Source organism: Dendrobium catenatum, unplaced genomic scaffold (assembly GCF_001605985.2).
Source record: "Dendrobium catenatum unplaced genomic scaffold, ASM160598v2 fragScaff_scaffold_262, whole genome shotgun sequence".
In the NCBI taxonomy this organism is placed as follows: Eukaryota; Viridiplantae; Streptophyta; class Magnoliopsida; order Asparagales; family Orchidaceae; genus Dendrobium; species Dendrobium catenatum.
Genome location: NW_021318724.1, coordinates 610,080 through 616,676, shown reverse-complemented (window position 1 = coordinate 616,676; position 6,597 = coordinate 610,080). Strand labels below are relative to the sequence as shown.

At 32.1% G+C, this 6,597-nt stretch overlaps 1 pseudogene; it reads right to left on the bottom strand.

Moving 5' to 3' along the window:
- Positions 1 to 2,928: 2,928 nt before the first annotated feature.
- On the bottom strand, positions 2,929 to 4,416 carry LOC110114864 (annotated as a pseudogene).
- Positions 4,417 to 6,597: the final 2,181 nt, after the last annotated feature.

The window sequence follows — 6,597 nt, the reverse complement described above, 5'->3', positions numbered from 1 at the left end:
AGGTTATATGATGATCTATGCTTTTTTAGTCTGTATCGCTATGCTGGAAGCAGTTTCCAATGCAAATTAAGCATATTTTTGTACAGAATTATTTTGAAGAAGTTAATGAACCATGAGATTTGTTTGAGCTATTTGATTTGTTGTAAATAGGTGCAAAGTTAAGTTGAGCACACGTGAATGAAGTGCAGAAACTAATATAGCTTTCTTAATAAGGATTTAATCTTGATTTATTTGGTGGCGTGATGATATATATAACTTTCTTAATAAGGATATGAACTTGATCTTTCATTGATTAACAAAAATATCATGTCTTACACTATACTTAATAAAATTATTGTATTTTAGTGGGATTAATGGAGTTCCAATGTACATCTAATGCATCAATGAAAGTATGCCGATTATAATATGAAGAGAAAAAACTTTATATAGAATCTAAAACCCGAATGGATATTTGGGTTATTTCAAATCATGTGTAAGTATGTCGATGCTAATATGAGAAGTGCTCAAGGCTTCAAATATATTATCTATCAGGGTGCTGATGAAAAATTAAAAGATAAATATCACAATGCTTCAAATTTAGATGATTTTTTACAAATGCAAACATGCAAATTTTCTATTACGCTTGTTAATCTAAATAATTACAGATTTTTCCCAAAGATGCAATATATTTGGATATTTCTCTCTTGAATTATATAGAATTAGAGAAAGTTTGTGAGGAAGGTCATGCAAGTGGAGATTGGGCTAGGTCAAGAAACTGTCAAGCTCCATTTAACACTCAACATATTAACTTAGATGATGAGATAGTTGGTTTTATGAGGTGTTGTAGATACATCATTAGATATTACATGTTTTGAACAAAATATTAGAGAACACCTTGTAGGAACAACAAAGCAAGCAATGTCGGCATCTTCTAAGGGGTCCATCCAAAGAAAAAAATAGTTGAAGGCATGTTGATGATCATAGTCGGTCCATGACTATATTACAATGATGATTAACAATGTAGCTCAAGTTACTAATGCAATTCAAATAATAACAAGAGCTTTTGAGGAAAGAAAAATGTTTAGTGAGCTAATGATAGAGTGATCTAACATTCCAGGATATTCAGTGGAAGAAATTGATACTATATATGAGAACACTTATCCAATAGCACAATGATGATTCATTCATTCATCTATGAACCTATGGAATAAAAGGCTCAATAGACGCGAAAGGAGTTTAAATAAATGATTCATTTGGATTAGAAGAAAGAAATTGTATGTTGTGGTTTTAGCCATTTATACTAAAATTCATTTTTTTAACAATTTGATTAGTTTGATTAATGTTTTATAATTGCAGATATTTTTTTGCATAAAGGCTTAGATGAGTGATGATAGCGTATACAAGGAGAATTAATAAAGAAGATTTCTTTTGAATGCCAATAATACTATACTGTTATAGATTTTGAAAAGTCTATTGAATGTTGATTACGTGATTTTACATTATTAAAATTTTGGGATTTTTAATTGTAGCTTTTAACTAAACTCTATTGAACTTTATTGAGCTTAAAAGAGTTGGTATGCTATAGATTTCATCTAGTAATGTTCAATTAATATGTTGCTAGTCTGATAAAAAGTATAGAGTCGTGATAATTCATCTAGCAATATATTTTATTAATGTATATAAATTTTTTTAAAATCTCATAAAATTATAATTCTTAATGTTGAATTAAAATAATTTTAATCAAATTAGAATATATTTACTTTACTCTGTAGTCAACCAACCAACCAAAGAATAGTTCATGATGCTCTTATTTTACTTTACATATAACCAACCAAATAGAAAATATATTTTCTCTGCATTCAATTTACTTCAAATCAGATACCTCAAAGTATTTTTTTTACGTTGTGTTTACTTTACATTGCATTTACTTTACACCTAACTAAACAACTCATAATCAATCATCCTATTTTATATGGATCAATTAATGATCATTCTTCAAATCCCTTTAAGCTTGAGCTTTTGACACATGTCATTTCAAGTCATTCATAATTTCCCTTTTAAAAGCTTTACACTTAATTCATATGTAAGCTGACTCTTATTTTATAAACATATTTTCTTATAATAATCGTTAATTTCAAAGCCTTGCTATAATAATTTCAATTACATGTGTGCTGTTATAATGATCTTATTTGCTATGAATTTCTCACCTCATGCTTGCAAATATATATATAGGATAAATTTGCAATTGTTCTCCTATAAATGACTCGACATCATTTTTTATCATTCCTGATAAATTTGCTAACTTATAACTTTCTTATTATTTTTTAAACTATTTTTTAGTATAATTTTTTTTAATAAAATATTTTCATACTAAAAAATCATTTTAGAAAGTAGTAAAAAAATTGTCCCAAACGAAACCTTAGGCTTCATTAAAACTTCGTTTGGGACAACTTTCTTACTGCTTTATAAAATAATTTCTTAGTGCACTTTTTTTTTTTAAATAGCTTTTCGTTTCAATACATTACCTATGTCATCATTCATTTATGATATTAACATCTACTAATATATACATTATCAATCGCCCTTTCGTTGCTATTCAATTTTCTCCACGGCGGGATAGCAATCCCCTCTTTATAATCACGATTTTGTTAATTAAGCGGATCAGTGATGTTCTATAATCTTATCAATATAATGAATTATTTCAAGTGATCAATCCCCATAATTTTTTCTTTTTAGATTTTTCGTGAAAAGTTTTCTTTTTCCTAACTATCTTTAATCCCCTTACATAATTTCCTAAATATCTTTAATGCCCTTAAAATTGTGCACAATTAAGATAATCAATTATGTCTGTACTATAATGAATATTTTGACAGACAAAAAATGACTGTTAGTCTGTTAGATATCAAACTGTTTAGATCTATCATTATATACCCACAAATTTTAAAGCTTATAAACCATTTCAAAACTCGTTGACATATCTTTTGCATATTTACACATTCTACAACTTCTCAAATCACGCTCCGTCGCCTATTCTACGAATAATTATTAAATCCGGATATCTGACGTAGCTCTACATCCGGACGCCAATAAAATGTCGCAACGTGCTCTTACTCTTTACCGCGCGGCCCGACGACCACGACCCGATATTACTATGTATTGACTGATTTGTGCAAACCTGGATATTACAAGATATTGCTAGGAATTGCTTGGTATTGCTCGACGATAATGAGAAATATCAATCTGTCAAGACCAATACCTACAAATACCGAGCAACTTGGTATTGTTCAATATTGTTATGTATTGATCTTGATAGAACGATATTTCTCGTTATTGCCAAGAATACCTAGCAATACTGAACAATACCTAACAATACCGAGCAATACCCGAACATAGCAATACCAGCTTTCGGTCTGGATCGGGTCGTCGGGCCGCATGGTAAAGAATAAGAGCAATAAGAGCATGTGGCGACATGTTATTAATGTCCGGATGTAGAGCTATATCAAGCTTCCGAACCTAATAATTATTCCTATTCTACAGACCGCTACATTAATTGATCTGAGGAACCGCTACACTAGCATAACACAGGAAGCCTTTGATGGGTCAAATATAGCGGGGAGCAGATATCTCTTCCCGCGGGCCCCATTGGCATTATAGCTGGCACCCGTTAGGGGATGCACGAGTAGCTCACCGGCGTAACCTGGATATGCTCCCTTGCCGTAACTCCCCGGGCACGCCGTCGCCGCCTCAAGCTGTGCCGTCATCGGGCCCATAAATAATCCATTGCCGAACGGGTTAGTAACGGCGCCGGCAATCATGCTTGCCAGATTCATCACCATGCCGTCAACGCCGACTTCGCCGGTGTGATGATTTCCTCGTTCTTCAGCGATTTTCCCAGCGAATAACCCTCGTCAAGAATCTGGTAACCGAGAGTTAGCCAAGGTGGTGCCATTTTCGTCTGGCTGTAGTACTTCTCCGCCATCTTCCACAAAAAGAACACACAGGGCTTCTGCTCACCGCTAGCAGAGAGAGAAACGACGAAGACGGACAGGATGCCGCGTTGGGACGCAGTGAACTTACCGTACCATATTAGGTTGACGGAGATCGGGCCGGAGATAAGGACTTCACCATTGTGATAGGTGATGTTGAGCGGCTGCTTCTGGTCTAAGGCGGTGAGCTTTCTCGCATGGTAGTCTCCTGAAATGGACAAGAATAGGTTGATGGATGGCTGGTATTTTCGGCACGGGCACGAATTCTAAATGCAGCTAGGACGGCCATTTCTCCATCAACAAAACGCGCACGTGCGAAGGGAAACCGCGAAACGTGCAGAATTCTAGCCGATTCTTTTCCACCAGACCCTGCCTTGGCGAAACCTCCAGGAGAAGGACCCAAAACAGAAGAGGTAGGAAGGGGAGGAAAAGCTGAAGAGGAAGTGTCCATCGGAGGAGGGAGAAGCCCTCCCGGACGAAGGACGGGAAGAGAACTCAAAGCGGCACAAACCCTAGCAGAGCTCCTTTTTTGGGAACTTTACACGAGAGAAGATTGAAGAAAAAAATTACGAAACGTGCAGAATTCTAGCCGATTCTTTTCTGGCTGATACGCTGAGAGCTGTCACTTCTGCTTCCACGATATTATCGTGAGGATAAGGATGACAGCTGTTGTGGCCACACGTGCCAACTGTAGCCAGCTCGACCAGACAATTAATTACGTTATATTTGATGTTTTAAATAATCTGTTGATTAGACGATAATTAAGGGCTGTGGTCCTGTGGATATTAAAAATTGAAACATATTCATATAAATAATTTCGGGAGTATAGTCGAGTTGAACTTATACTTGTATTAGATTTAGAGATGATAAAAATTGTTCTAGTGCTTCATGACTCATGAGCTATACATTATATTACAATGATAAATTTATTTATAATGGCGTGTTGTATTTGATACATCGATATATGGATACGTCTCTAATACGGCACCGATACGTGTACAAAGTTGTATCCAATTAAATTACTATTTAATTTCAAAAGGAGACGGTCCGTTGATTAACAAAAAAAAAAAGATGCGCCGTATCTACTTCTGTGAATGTGAGCGAGGTTTTCTCCATGTATAATCGAGTTTGGTTGTGTTCACCTATGTTGAATTAATCTGTCAACTTAAATGTGTTAATAAGTAAACTCTAAAATGAAAAATAACATTAAATTTCTTCCAACATATGTTCATCTTATTTATAAATAATTTAATGTCTAAATGTGCACCTAATTTTATTAATTTTTATGGTGTTAGATTTTATTTGAGATAGTTTTTTTATTATTTTTAAAATTTATTTTTAGTAAAAAATATCAAGTTAAAAAAATTATATTATAAAATAATAAAAAAAAAGTGTTTCAAACAAAATCTAATTCTTTATTTTTCTCATAGTTTCTATCCAACTATTTAACATCAATAAAATATATAATAATATGACTGAAAAAAATAATAATAATAAAGATTGAAAGGAAGCATTAAAATCTTGAAGAGGCGATCTACATCTAAATAGTATGACAGAAAAGAAAGCATGAGACGATGAGCAACAATAAGAGTATTAAGAGTTAAGATAGAATATAAACTGTAAGCAAGCAAACAAGAAAAATGATAAACTTCTTAAATTCTCTCGTTGGTGCACTTTGATTCTTATATAGTATTGGAGAAGATTAGTTAGGTTTTGTTTTGGACAATTTTTTTTTGCTTCTTAAAATAATCTTCTAGAATAAAAATTAATAATTTTGTATTAAATATCTGCTTTAAAAAACAGTAAAAAAGTCATCACAAACTTTTGCCTTAGAAGGCTAATATTGGAGAAGATTAGTTAGGTTTTGTTTTGGACAATTTTTTTTTGCTTCTTAAAATAATCTTCTAGAATAAAAATTAATAGTTTTGTATTAAAAATCTGCTTTAAAAAATAGTAAGAAAGTCATCACAAACTAATTTGCCTTAGAAGGCTAATATGAAATGCTCTTAAATGGAGTTCTTTAATGCATCAACTATAGGAATGGTAAGAGGAAGACGTGTTTACCTATGAAGGCTCTGATTATCAACATAATCTTAATAATGGGCTCACATAGATGCAACTCTTTGGTTGGTTGTGCCTTTATCTTTTCTTCAATATATTATCCTTTCTTTTAAAAAAAATTGAATTTAATATCAAGCTTTAATAAATTACACATTTAAAAGTAATTAAATAAATTATTCATGGATATAAATAAATAAGTTATATTATATTGAAATTTAATTCATTTAATAACTGAGCTTAAGAAAATGGTACATTAGTTAACAAAACTTTGGTTTAGATGTTGGCAGAGTGAGATTTCTAGGCAATGTGAATTGCAATAAATGATGAAAGTTGTGACCTAGCTATAAATGCACAAATGAATTTTGATAGCCCAATTAAATTAATTTATGTATTTACAAAAAATAAAATGTAAATAAGGGCTCATTATTGCTTAATGCATTTAAAAAAATGATTTATTAGATCCCACCATTTGATTGAAAACATTTAGTAATTAATAATAATTTGAATTTTCAACGAATTTTTAAATTCTTTATATATGGTGATTTTATTTTCACACATAAAATAAGTAGGA